This window comes from Pinus tabuliformis, chromosome 7, assembly GCF_031772625.1.
Source record: "Pinus tabuliformis cultivar Carrire ecotype Pingquan chromosome 7, CPIR1, whole genome shotgun sequence".
NCBI lineage: Eukaryota > Viridiplantae > Streptophyta > Pinopsida > Pinales > Pinaceae > Pinus > Pinus tabuliformis.
In genome coordinates, this window is record NC_142293.1 from 1,365,881,863 (window position 1) to 1,365,897,503 (window position 15,641).

General features: G+C 36.3%; 1 pseudogene; it reads left to right on the forward strand.

Moving 5' to 3' along the window:
• The first annotated feature begins 7,130 nt into the window (after nucleotides 1-7,130).
• LOC149252676 (peroxidase 27 pseudogene) lies at nucleotides 7,131-7,657 on the forward strand (annotated as a pseudogene).
• The last annotated feature ends 7,984 nt before the right edge of the window (nucleotides 7,658-15,641 follow it).

The window sequence follows — 15,641 nt, forward strand, 5'->3', positions numbered from 1 at the left end:
GCACGCATGTGAACTATGAATGGAAATGAATGGTTTTATAATATTTAAGCATTTATTTAATGCATTCTAAATATGGAAAAAATAAGTGTGGACTTATAATTGAGTGCATTTGTATAATGTTTCATGAGTAACGACAACAATACTAACAATATTTTTAACCCATGTTATTGCATTGGTAATAACAAGATTGATTTCGTAGTAGAAGAAACAAGTAAAATTTTACTCATAGTTTCACAACAAGAAGAATAACTAGAAAACAATGCAATGATTGTGGGAATATATTCCCATGGTTTCGCACTTGGTTTAAATGCAATAAAAGTATGGTTTTGCATATATTAGTTAAGGTATTGTAAGTGTTAAATATCTATGGTTATGCATGTAAAAGTAAAACATTAGTTATGGAGGTTACTTTTACTTTCTTTTATGTTTGTGTAATAAAGTGTTGTCTTGAAAAGAGGTATAATGTGTAGAAGATTATTAATGATTTTGAAAGGATGAATGGTAGAAATTCAATATTGGAGATAGATAGATTTTGATTCTCTCACACTATATTTGATGAAAAAGTCATAATATTTTGGATTTTTATAATATTGATATTATAGTTTACATAAGATAGTTGTTGCAGGAAAAAATCACGACTTCCGCGAAGAATGGGGTGATTGTTTCTAAACTATCCTCTTTTGCAGCGATCAAAAGATGGATTATAACTAATAATATTCCAAGTGATAAGGTCATTATGTATAACTGTCGTTGCATGTAGAGTGAAAGATCATTTAACACAATTTACAACTAGTATGAAACAACCATACCATGAAGATATTGGGCTCGAAAAACTATTGGGGAGTGTGTTTGGAAACATTACAAGTGTTTAATTTAACGGTCTCTAATTAATTATGCTAGAATTAAAGATTATATTTCTTTTATAAAATTTCAATAATGGACAAAGGATGGGATCCCATGATGCCATTGGGTGAGGGGTGAACTCCCTCAAAAAACATTTAATAAAATAAATGTTTGTTGGTTTCTCTCTTTTGCGTTTCATGGATAATATTAATGTTCATTTATGGGATTTCCTATTGGATGTTTTGATGATATGTGTTAAACACACATATGGCAGAGAGAGTATGAAAGATAAAACATGAGAGTACATTTTTTATTAACAAATGATATACATTTATAGTACATGGTGTGACCGTTGGGTTCCACATCCCAAGGTCTCTTGGACTTCCTTAGTCTATTCCACTTCCACACTAACCAATAGAGGATTAGGTGTCCAAAATCCCCCCCCCCCTTAATACGAAGGGTTTTGTATGAGTCCAAGAAAAGAGTTGTCATACAAAATGTGCAAAAAATGCATGACAACACTAGGCTGAATTTGCTCTTTGAAATGTTGGTATAAAGGGTGGTGGTTTAAGGATGACCATCAACACTGGAATGCTTTGTGAAATTCATAGAAGTATTCCAAAACTTGCAAGAAGCTGAAGTCTTCTGCTAGAGGAAGTGCTCCCAATGAGGGAAACCTTCAAGCATGAAAGGGAGGTCTCACCCCACATAAAAGGGAGAACTTCAACCTGAAAAGGGAAGTCTCAACCTGTGACGGTTTAAGGATGACCAACAACTCTAGAATTCTTAATGCAATTCCTGTAACTATTCCAAAACTGGTAACAAGCTAAAGTCTTCTTCTAGAGGAACTTTCCCCAATTCTATTCCTAGAATTTTTCCGAAACTGGCAAGAAGTTGAAGTCTTCTCCTAGAGGTAGTGTCCCAGATTACTAACTGAAGGCATGCTCAGGGGCATCTTTGTCTTTGGCTACAACTCTGAATCTAGTATGGAAGGTTGTGGCTCAGGATCGCTTGATGTGGCTCTGAAGCTTGTATATGACCGTCATTTCCCCCCTGTCAGATACAAGGTGTGATGATGGAGAAACATCAACTACAAGACTCTTCAATACTCTCGAAGAAGTTCTGGCATGTGACTAGAATATCTTCTTGGCTGTTGACGCCCATTGCCAAGAAGCGATCCATCCAAGATGAATCTTTGTTCTTGCAGGAGTTTTGTTTCTGAAGCATCTGTTTGAAGAATGACTGGTTTTATGATAGTGCTTACATGGATGAAGATCAAAATAGTGATCTTTCAGATGGCCAACTCAGTCACAATGTTGGCATTTCATAATTTGTTGTTGTGGAAGAGGGGTAAAATCTGGAACCGCTGAAGGTGAACTGTCATGAGGAGCAGGTGAAGATGTACCGTCCTGAAGAAATCTAGCACTTTGATATTGGATTGGCTTGCAGTAGTCAGGAATATGAAAGGACACGTCCTTGTCATATCCAAGACCAGTTATGTGCTCATTGTACACAAGCTGTTTCCAAGGTCTGATGATGGGCCTGGGAAGTGTAAACTAAACTTCTGCATCTGCATGCAAATCTGCTTCTGAAATGAGCACTGGATCTGAATCAACTTGCTGCTTATCGGAGTCTGTTACATTGTTCTTAACAGAAACAAGTTCATAATGATGACTCCTCTGTTTTAATTCTGCTCACTGTAGCTGAGATTCAAGCTGCAAAAAATCAATGTTTTCTTGTGCATGTTGTAAAGATGTTTGAATATCTCTGAGAGTGTCTTTGATGACTTTAACTATGCTTCCACAAGTAGATAAGATTAGAGTGCTTAATAACTTCAATAATCCATGAATTTTCTCCATTATTTAACAATCAAATCAATAAATGACTAAAAATTCACTTGTAGAAATAATAATGGTTTTAGAAAATTAATTTGCCAACTTTTCAACATGAATTAATCTGCATTGCTCATGTTCTCATTTCACAATGTCTTGTGCCTCAATTTCTATATAGAAATCACAATATTGTTGTTTTAACAGAATCTCCAGCTTGGCAGGTTTGCAACCCATAGGCTCTTCTTTTCCAGCAATAACAAGACCCCAACAGAAATGAGATTAGCTTCTATATTTCATCAACCATACACCATATAATACTAACATCCATGCACAATAACCTGCAGGGCAATTTTCTGGTGAACCTAGTAAAGTTCTCTCTTTCTCTAGATCTCCCCTTTCTTTACAAAGCAAATAAACCACAAGATATTGATAGAATTCTGCATGGACATTACAAGCTACTACAGGCACATAAAATCTGGAACATGTACATGAGCTCAGCCTCTCATAAACTCACTGCTACAGACATGTAGAAATCAGATCATAACATCAGGGGCTGTAGTTCGACTACTTTGATCCTAATATTGCAACATGGCTTCTTCAATTGCTAGATGAATTGTCTCCTTTCAATAGACATGGAGTGATGGCGGATGTTTTGATCCACATGAGCTCTTGAGACTATTGTTGATGCATCTAGAATAATGTGACTCTCTCCCTATTATAACTCAACTCTTGAAACCTCTAGATCTAGAATGACTCAGCATTTTGAATTATAGTAAGGGCGCAAGAATTTCTGCTTCATATTCCAGATAAGTATGCATATATATCAACCTTCAAACAGCACCCACATTTAAAACCATCTATAAGCAGTCAACACTATCGTCCTTTTCAATCAAGGGAGTGCACATAATACATAATTCAGAACATGGGTTAGCGCAAAGCTAGGAGTGCACACAACTTATATGGAATTGAATATATGGTTTTGATAGAATATGTAGTCAACACATGTTATTGACCACCACAGACCTCAACACATGTGCTTTCACAAATGAATTAACACAGATATTGGACTCATTGAAATATACATAAAATTCTTCCTGGAGAATGCACCATATGCAGGAGCGTTTTAAATGCACAATCTTCAAATTAGGCCTATTTTTTGAAAGTGTTCTACACATAGCGACAACAATGCTCCTTTCACAAGTTGAAAGTCCTTACGTTTGCAACATCGCTCCTTTTACAAGCGAGTCTCTCCATACGCCTTCAATGCACAGCAAAACTAATGAACCAATGCTCAAATAAGATGTTCAGCATAGTTCCAAGGGATTTGAATGCACAATATAGAGGTTCACGTTTTTTGAATGTATAGAACACACTGAATTTTGCAAAGAATCTGATACTATGTTAGGCTATGTGAGCTCTTGCTTTCCTTGTTATAGCCAACAAAATGCTTGTCACTGTGAGGAATATCTAATCCTCCATCCAAAGCATTGCATACACTATTCAAACACCACCAGCGTGATACCTGAAGCATTCAACGGAGCAGCCATTGCATCAGTGTGATAGTTCAAATGTCCAAAATTGAAAAGATTTGATGAAATACAAAACAAAGCTATCAAGAAAGGAATTGTATCTGCAGCAGGTATGAAAGGATTATAAGGCAAGAAGTAATTATAAATGCCACATCGCAGGTCAGTTGTTTGATCAACAGCAGCATCATTATTCCACGCTCATGGCATTCACCATATTTCATAAAAAATATATGTAAACAGATTTGTTTGACCGATCATTTACAAATAAAAATACTATTCTAAATTGCTCAACAACATGCCACGAGATCTGAACTCCTGAGAAGAAAATCCAATCTCCTCATTGTCTTTTGCAGATTTCTTAGGCAAAAGAACCGGGTGAATGTTATGCAGGACTCCTCCATTGGCAATGGTTATAGCACCTAGCAACTTGCTCAGCTCCTCATCATTGCGAATGAAAAGCTGAATATGTCTTGGAACTATACAATTCTTCTTGTTATCCACACAACGTTACCAACAAGTTCCAAAACCTCAGTAGCCAGATATCCAAAAATAGCGACAAGGTTCACACCGCAATTGCATCCTCCTACGTAGCCAGATTTCAATATATTTTGACAGCAGCCCATTTGCATCAAACAACTTCTTCAATTTCGATAACATTTCAACACAGTACAACGGATAAGAATCCTCCAGGCGACAATAAGATTGGAGAGAAAATTTTCAAAAGAAATGCGCGCAATGTCTTAATTTTGACCATGTCAGAATTATGGATAGAGAGCAACATTTTGTATGCAGGTGGAGCAACGACAGGAGCAGTGTAGCAGAAGGAACAGGCCAGTGGAATAATAGTGAGTCGCAAGGGAATAATGATGCATTCAGGTCAGTGGAAGCATTAGAGTTGCCACGATTTTCTATTTGGGTTAGTGTGCATAGAGAATGCAGCTAAAATATGGCTGATATGATTTCAAAATCGAGAATTTAAGTCGCAGAGGGCCAGGACTGCTCACAACAGAGGAATGGCAACGCTGATAAAGATAACAACTTCTATCCTAAGAAATGCTCAAAAAAGTATAATCAGGAGAAGAGCATTGGTTTACAGAGGCCACAGAAACAGGTGGCTCAGACTTGAGCAGGGTAGGAGATCGCCCGCTCTGATACCATGTTAAACACACATATGCCAGAAAGAGTATGAAAGGTAAAACATGAGAGTACATTTTTTATTAACAAATGATATACATTTATAGTACATGGTGTGACCGTTGGGTTCCACATCCCAAGGTCTCTTGGACTTCCTTAGTCTATTCCGCTTCCACACTAACCCATAGAGGATTAGGTGTCCAACAATATGATCACTTTGCATAACACAAAAGGTTACATCATTCATTATGTTTTAATAAGCCTCATCAATTGACATAGTTAGTGATGCAAAATACAAAAGACCACCTTGTGATAACAAGTTCATGAATGATTATTCCTCCTCCCAAACAACTATTCCATTTCTATTATTACTTCACTTAATGATGGTGATTATATCGTTTGATGAACAACTAAGTATGTGATAAGTCATTCATGAGATGCTACATGTGCGTAAAAGTTGATAAAAAAATTTATCCTATGTATTTTTCGTTGGGTATACTAAGGGATGTTACAAAATCAACTGAGACCAACGAAGCTTCCAAATCCTCTAAATCCTCTAGATACCAAATAAATAAATAAATAAATATGGTCTTATGGTACAATTATATATACAGGTTTCTTTTCTAAACTTAAGGATATCAATGAATTGTTTAACTACTTTCTTTTCAAACTTCAGTGGTTGTGTAACTGATCAAGTTCTTATAATGACAAACATACTCGAAAAGACATTTTCTTTGCATAAATACACATGAGAAAAAATATATAAATTTTAATTTTTTAATAACAAGATACTTTTATATATATATATATATATATATATATATATATATATATATATAATTCTAATTTTTTAATAATAAGATACTTATATATATATAATCTTGATAGGTTAAAAAAAATAATTGTTATCTTTTTACCCAAATTCAATCTTTACCAATCATATATATATTAAACCCAAAAACTAACTTTACATTAAAAAAAATAAAATGGGAATTTCAAACTTACACAGCTAACTTTATACATCTCTCTTAAGCCCGTAAACTAACTTTATATAAAAATGTTTTTTCCTTTCTAATGGGAAGTTCAGTATACAAAGCTAACTTTACACATTAGGGAAAAAATATATGTCAAATTATTTCAATATGTCTCGAGAGGAATGTCGATGGATATATATCCAACTATTTAAACATACATTAAAACGAATACGGCTATACCAAACTATATGTAACGACCTGCATACTCCACACGATGCCAGCACTACGGTTTCATATGGTATTTCACATGTTGTATACACTAATCTCCTAGCCACGGTCTAATCTCACTTTCCCATTATCCATGATATGTGACTTAGCAGATGGTCTGTCTTTCAAAGATGGATGGGCTTGCTTTCGAATCGATTGTATCTCAGACAGAGTAATTTTAATCTCACACCTTCCCATAAAGCCCTGAACTTAAGGCCATTCTGGATTCCCAGACATGGGCTGATGTAAAAATTAAAAATATATGTTGCAAGTATGGAAGAGGCAAGGATGTCTTTAGAGCAATAAATCGAAATAAGATGTTGCACCATGTGCGTCTTTTGCGTCTTTTAGTTTAACGTGGTGCATCTTTTAGAAAAACATGAAGAGTCGTTGAGGCATTCGGTGTTAAAAGAGGCAAAGATGTTTTTTTGAGGGAGAAATCGAAACAATTTGCTTCGACCATGTGGGCATGTTTTAGTTTATCGTACTACATTTTATAAAAAAATGAGATGTCGTCGAAGCACTGAGCATTGAAAATTGGAAACTGCCAGATGGGTGCAGGCTCCCACACTATAGGGATTTGCCACTGCACTTATTGCAACAGGCTTTACAATTTTACAGGAAAAGGAGATATGCGTCCGTCTTTGGACAAATATTATGCAGCTCAACTGAAGATAAAATGCAAGCTTGGGGACAATACAATAGTAGTAGAGATGGATCCCGGTAGCTCTCAAATATTTGACACGCACTATTACATGAATTTAAAGGAGCAGAGAGGCCTCTTTCAATCCGATGCTGCGCTTCTGACCAGCAACGAAGCCCACGCATATATCAATGAAGAATTGCAGGTCTGGTATTTTTCTCATTTTTGTTGAAGATAGGGGAGAATGTGTAGATTTAGAGATTCCGTTCATTAGAATTTTAGATTAAGATTAGTTCCTAAGAACGATTTCTTCTCTAGATGTGTGAATACTAGATATATCTTTGATTGTAAGATGATTGTTGTAGTGGATTCTTGTTGGGAATTTTTGGTAATTTCAAACAAAAGATTGAACAGAGAAACAATGCTATGTTTTAACCCGGGAAATAATACTCTGTTTTAGCATAGGGAAGCAAAAAAAATTGTTTGCTAGAGAATAGAGTTTCACACCCCAAATAAATGCTTTGTATTCATTAATCAAACCAGTTACAAATTTCTTCCTCTAACAGAGGGATTTACCAATAACTTCCACACAAAAAAAAATACTCTGGCTCTTTTAGAAAATAAATCCAACACTGTTGTGCGTGTAAAATCTTTATATTTACTGCTGTGTAAATCTCTTACATTCACATTCTACCTTCAACAAAAAAATATTTTCTTTACACTGCTGCACATTCCATGTGCTCAAACCCCTGTAAAAAGAAATCACCATTTTTCACTTCTTCATACACTCCGCTGCGTATTACAAAAAAAATTACATCTGCGTTGCTACACTTTTACACTGCATTTCATTTAACAAACCACTACATTCGTTGCTGCGAATTTTCATTCCTTCAACACAAAAAAATTTTCACGTTGCTGTTTTTTTTTTTATTCACACTACATTTCTTCAACGAACAACAAAAACATTACATATGAAATGAACAAAAAAAAACATAACAATACAAAAACACAACATAACAATACGTTGACTTGTCCCAATACCTTTCGTGAATTAAAAAAAATAAAATTAAAGATCTTACCAACTCTTACCGACCCATAGTAAATTCCATTATTTACTTTCCTGACAAGCCGGTGGTCAAACAAAACTTCACGCAAGTTCAAATGGTGCAGGTCCACTGATTCAATCAGACGTTTGACATTAATTCCCCGGAGGTCAAAATCGCACGAACATTGTCGTCCGAGGAATGGGCTATTTTAGAACAGTGTTGTGGACACGGGTCGGCAGGTGAGTGTGATCGGAGTCCTGGAAGGAAAAATCCTTCCACGTGAAAGGTGGTGTGGGGAAAACGGTTGGCAGTTTTCGGAATTAACTGCGCGCCACTGTTCAACTGTAACGGCAATTGAAATTACAATTTCAACACTCCCCTTTAATTTCAACTGCTGGGTTATCAGTCATACCCAGAGATTTCCTCAAAAACTCAAAACTTTTCTGGTCCAATGGTTTGGTCAAAATGTTTGCAACCTGCTCCTGAGTCCTACAATGTTTTAAAACAATTTCTCCATTATTTACCAATTCCCTCATGTAATGAAACTTTGTATCAATGTGTTTCGTTCTCTTATGAAACACTGGATTCTTAAATAATGCAATAGCTGAGCTATTGTCACAAAAATTACCGTTCCTTTTGTCTGCTCTTGGCCTAAGCTCCTTAACATCATTCTCATCCAAACTGCTTGACATGCTATTGTTGTAGCTGCCACATATTCAGCCTCTGCTGTAGACAATGCTACAATAGGATGTTTCTTAGAAGCCCATGAGATGGCTCCTGAACCCATGTGAAAAACATAACCGGATGTGCTTTTCCGATCATCTACACTTTTAACACAATGACTATCAATGTATCCAATTAAATCTGAACATTCTGAAGTAGTATATAAAATGTCAAATCTTTTAGTACCTTTAACATACCTCAGAATTCTTTTTGCTGCCTGCCAATGTGCTTCTTTTGGCCTCTCCATGAATCTGGAAATTAAACTAACAACATGCATTATATCTGGCCTAGGTGCAGTCAAATACATGAGGATGACAACTATGCTCTTATATAAACTAGGATCAAAATCCTTGTTGTTGTCCTCTTTGCTGAGTTTTAATCCCATTACTGTGGGAATGATTGCTACTTTGCTCTCCTGCATATTAAATCTTTCCAACACTTCATTAGCATATTTTGCTTGTGAGATAAAAATCCCATTTTCATTTTGATCTACTTCTATTCTTAAGAAGTATCTCAGCAAACCCATGTCGGTCATTTCAAATTCTTCTTTCATGACTGTTTTGAAATTTTCAATAAGATAAATATCATTGCCAGTGAAAAAAACATCATCAACATACAACACAACAATTAGTAATTTACCATCCTTTTCTTTGATGTAGATGGTGGGTTCTCCCTCACATTTGTCAAATCCATTTTCCAATGGATAGGAATATATCCTACTGTACCATGCTCTTGGTGCTTGCTTCAGCCCATCAAGAGATTTTTTTAATCTGCATACTTTGTGCTCTTGGCCTTTCTTTTCATAGCCTAGAGGTTGTTCAATGTAAACCTCTTCTTTTAACACTCCATTTAAGAATGTTGACTTCACATCCATTTGGTAAACTTTCCACTTGTTTTGTGCTGCAATGGACAACACTTCTCTCACTGTTTCTATTCTTGCAACCGGTGCAAAAGTTTCCTCATAGTCTCTCCCATACTGTTGCTTATATCATTTGACAACAAGTCTTGCCTTGTGTCTTTCTATTCTGCCTTCAATATTACTCTTGGTCTTGTAGACCCATTTGACTCCAATGACCTCCTTTCCTTTTGCTAGTTCAACCAAATCCCGTGTCTTGTTTCTTTCTATGGCATTGATCTCCTCATCCATAGCTTCTATCCATTTCCTATCCTTAATTACCTCTTCGAAATGAATATGGTCATCAACATGACAATAAAATGCAAACAAAGAATTCATACCTTCATCATAAATGTCACTTAAATTTCTGAACTTCTTACCTCTTTCATTTGGTGTACAAGTGCTTGAAGAAGCACTTGAATTTCCTCCTTGTGATGTGCTTGGAGAAGCACTTTCATTTCTCCTCAAAGGTGTCTCTTGCTGCCCTTTTTTTGGCGCTACTGTTTGGGGATGCATTTTTAGCCATCTCCTCATCATTTTCATCATGTGACAAAGAGGTTTTAACATTAACTGTTTTCTCTATGCTTCCATCCCAAGCATCCTCCTCAATGAACTGAACATCTCTGCTCACAAAAAACTTCTTGGTGGATGGGTTATACAACCTGTAAGCTTTGGATTCCTGACTGTATCCAATGAAAATACATTTCTCCCCTTTGCTGTCCAACTTCTTCCTTAACTGATCTGGAATGTGTGCATAAGCCACACATCCAAAAACTTTCATGTGGGTGACTCCTTGCTTTCTCCCACTCCATGCTTCTTCTGACACTTTTTTCATGACTGCTTTTGTAGGGCACCTATTCAAAATATATACTGCACAGTGTACAGCTTCAGTCCAATAATCATTTGGCAAATGCTTTGCCTTCAAAATGTTCCTCTCCATATCCATGATTGTCCTATTCTTCCTTTCAACAACTCCATTTTGCTGCGAGGTGTACCTAGCTGTAAATTGCTTATGAATTCCATTTTCTCTACAAAAACGTAAAAATTCCTTGGAGATATACTCACCTCCTCTATCAGTTCTTAGAACTTTGATATGCAGCCCACTTTGGTTTTCCACAAGTGCTTTGAAATTTCGAAATTTTTCAGACACTTCACTTTTGTTCTTCAAGAAATAAACCCAAGTTTTTCTTATAAAATCATCAATAAATGTTAGTATGTAGTGGTTGCCTGCAAGTGATGGAGTTTGCATCGGTCCACATAAATCTAAGTGGACAATTTCTAAGGGTGCTTTTGCCCTTATGCTTTTCCCTGATGGAAAACTTTCTCTGTCTTGTTTCCCCAAGATACAACCTTCACAAAGGCTGTCTGGTTTCTCTATCAATGGTAATCCTCTTACCATTCCTTTTCTACTCAACAAGTTAAGACCTCCAAAGTTGAGATGTCCAAATCTCAAGTGCCACAATCAATTTTCATCTTTCGATTCGCTTTGGAAAGCTTTTTGGGTAACTACTGCAATTACTTCTTTGTTTTTCAAATCTGCCTTTATTCTAAGAGGGAACATCCTATTCCTCGTCATCTTCACTTCAACAAAACATCTTTTGCTGGGTGTTCTATCCATGATGGTGCATACATCATTCACAAAGAAAACATTGTAACCCTTTTGAACAAGCTGTCCAACACTTAAGAGGTTACACTTCATTCCAGGAACATAATAGACATCTGCTATGGTTTTCTTTTCACCTTTATTTGTAAATATTTTTACTTCTCCTTTTCCCATAACAAAAATTTTACTATCAGTCCCAAGTGTGACTTGTGACTTGACACTCTGATCTAAAGCTACGTTTCCAAGGATGTGGTATGTAAGTTAAAGAAGTCTCTATATAAGTTAAAGCACTCACCAAGGATGTGGTATAAAAAATTTGATACATTTATACGGGGACTTGGCTTCACCAGAAGCAAAGTAGATCACTGTGTGTATTTTAAATTAATTGGTGACCATGTTATTTATCTAGTCTTATATGTGGATGATATGTTGTTGGTTGGAAATGACAAAGAAGTTATCGAGGATTTGAAGACCCAATTATCCTCCAAATTCGACATGAAAGATCTTGGTGCTGCATGCTATATTCTGGGCATGGAAATTAAAAGAGATTAGGTAAAGAGGAAGCTCTGGTTAAACCAGAGGAAGTATGTCGAGAGAATATTGTAGAGGTTTAATATGCAGCATAGTAAACCAGTGAAGGTTCCTATTCCTGTAGGTGTGAGGTTATCTGCTGAACAGTGTCCCAAGACACAAGAAGAGGAAGAGGACATGTCTCGTGTTCCATATGCAAGTGCAGTAGGTAGCTTGATGTATGTAATGTTCTGTACTAGATCAAACATTAAACATGCAGTGGGAGTATTAAGCAGGTTTATGTCAAAACCAGGGAAGGGGTACTGGACAGTAGTGAAGCGGGTTTTCAGGTATTTGCATGGCACTAGTGATTATGGTTTGTGCTACCAAGGAAGACCAGGATTGGACAGAGTGTTGGATATTCATGGCTTTGTTGATGCAGTCTAGGCCGGAGATCTGGATCAGAGAAGATCTACTTGTGGGTATGTGTTTAACCTATTTGGAGGTGCAGTTAGTTGGATGAGTAAGAAACAATATATGGTGGCATTATCAACTATAGAGGAAGAATACATGGCAGCCACTCATGCAAGTAAGGAAGTAGTTTGGTTGCAGAGATTGTGTTCAAGTATGGGGTTAGTACAAGAAGCTATGGGTTTAGTAAAGGTGGACACTTTGAAGAATACTGCAGATGCATTAACAAAATATGTGAGCTCTGAGAAGTTCTCTTGGTGTAGACAGACAATGGGCATTTCAGGGCTGGAAAAATAACTAAGCTCTCTTGTGGCACCCTGTGAAAAGAAAACAACAAGTGGGAGAATGTTGGGTTGTGTTATATTCTTTCCACATAGTTAATAGGGGGTTTGAGGGGCACCTGTAACCCCAATTTATGGGGTCCGGGGTAGCGCCCTGGAAAATTTTGGCTTTGGACCCTATGTTAGGTTGGAAAAACCCACCTATGGTTTTGTGCATGGTTTTTGCACATGTTTTTGGACGTGATGGCTTTCGGTCCATGGTATTGGACGCGATGGTTTTCGCTCTATGGTAATGGATGCTTCGGCATGTATAAGTATGTATTATAACATTGAAAGGAAAATAATGAAAAATCGAGCTGGTAGTCTTGGTTTTGATATCTAGGGGAAAATCTCTGTGTATATATGTTTTATGTGTTCTACTCTCACATTATTTATCTTCTGTGTTTTAAAATTTATATGCAGGTAATTTTTGTACAGCGTTAAAACCTACAGTTATGGAGGTCACTTTTACTTTCATTTAAGTTTGTGCAATAAAGTGTCGTCTTGAAAAGAGGTATAATGCATAGAAGATTATTAGTGATTCTGAAAGGATAAATTGTAGAAATTCAATATTGGAGATATATAGGTTTTGATTCTCTCACACTATATTTGATGAGAAAATTCATAATATTTTGGATTTTTATAATCTTGACATTATAGTTTACTTAAGATAGTTGTTGCATGAAAAAAATCACAACTTCCACAAAGAATGGGGTGATTGTTTCTAAACTATCCTCCTTTGCAGCAATCAAAAGATGGATTATAACTAATAATATTGCAAGAGATAAGGTCATTATGTATAACTATTGTTGCATGTGGAGTGAAAGATCGTTTAACACAATTTACAACAAGTAGCTTACTACATGAAATAACCATACCATGAAGACATTGGGCTCGAAAAACTATTGGGGAGTGCGTTTGGAAACATTACAACCATTTAATATAACGGTCTCTAGTTAATTATGCTAGAATCAAAGATTATATTTCTTTTATAAAATTTCAATCATGGACAAAGGATGGGCTCCCATGTTTCCATTGAGTGAGGGGTGAACTCCCTCAAAAAACATTTAATAAAATAAATGTTTGTTGGTTTCTCTCTTTTGGGTTTCGTGGATAATATTAATGTTCATTTATGGGATTTCCTATTGGATATCTTGATGATATGTGTTAAACAGACATATGGCAGAAAGAGTATGAAAGATAAAACATGGGAGTATATTTTTTATTAACAAATGATATACATTTATAGTACATGGTGTGACCGTTGGGTTCCACATCCAAAGGTCTCTTGGACTTCCTTAGTCTATTCCTCTTCCACACTAACCCATAGAGGATTAGGTGTCCAACATTCCCCCCCTTAATCTAAAGGCTTATGTATGAGTCCAAGAAGAGAGTTGTAATACAAAATGTGAAAAAAATGCATGGCAGCACTAAGCTGAATGTGCTCTTTGAAATGTTGGTATAAAGGGCGGTGGTTTAAGGATGACCACCAACACTGCAATGCTTAGTGCAATTCCTAGAACTCTTCCAAAACTGGCAAGAAGTTGAAGTCTTCTGTTAGAGTAAGTGCTCCTATTGTTTTGAAGAGGGAAACCTTCAACCATGAAAGGAAGGTCTCACCCCGCATAAAAGGGAGAAATTTAACATGAAAAGGGAAGACTCAACCTGTGATGGTTTAACGATGACCAAAAACTCTGGAATCCTTAATGCAATTCCTGGAACTCTTCTGAAACTGACAAGAAGCTGAAGTCTTCTGCTAGAGGAAGTGTCCCCAATTCTATTCCTCGAATTCTTCTGAAACTGGATATAAACTGAAGTCTTCTGCTAGAGGAAGTGTCCCAGATTACCAACTGAAGATATGATCAGGGGCATATTTGTCTCTGGCTACAACTCTGAATCTGGTATGGAAGGTTGTGGCTCAGGCTTGGTTGATGTGGCTTCAAAGCTTGTAGATGACCATCATTTCTCCCCCTGTCAGTTACAAGGTGAGATGATGGAGAAAAGTCAACTACAAGACCCTTAAATACTCTAGAACAAGTTCTGACATGTGATCCCCATTGCCAAGAAGCAATCCATCGAAGATGAATCTTTGTTCTTGCAGGAGGTTTGTTTCTGAAGCATCTGTTTTAAGAATTATTGGTTTTCTGACAGTGATTACATGTATGAAAATCAAAACAGTGATCTTTCGGATGGCCAACTCGGTCACAGTGTTGGCATTTCATAATTTGTTGTTGTGGAAGAGGGGCAGAATCTGGAACCGTTGAAGGTGAACTGTCATGAGGAGCAGGTGAAGATGAACCATCCTAAAGAAATCTAGCACTTTGATATTGGATTAGATTGGAGTAGTATGAAATATGAAAGGACATGTCCTTGTCATATCCAAGACCAGTTCTGTGCTTTTTGTGGACAAGTTGTTCCCAAGGTTTGATGATGTGCTTGGGAAGCACAAACTGAACTTCTGCATCTGCATGCAAATCATCTTCTGAAATGAGCACTGGATATGAATCAACTTGTTGCTTATGGGAGTATGTTTCAATGTTCTGAACAGAAACAATTTCATAATGATGAATTATCTATTTTAATTATGCTCGTTGTAGCTGAGATTCAAGCTGCAAAAATTCAATGTTTTCTTGTGCATGTTGTAAAGATGTTTGAATATCTCTGAGAGTGTCTTTTCTGACTTTAATTGTGCTTCCACCAGTAGATAAGATTAGAGTGCTTAATAACTTCTATAATCCATGAATTTTCTCCTATATTTAAACAATCAAATCAATAAATGACCAAAAATGCACTTATAGAAACAATAATGGTTGTAGAAAAATAATTTTCCAACTTTTCAACGCTAATTAAT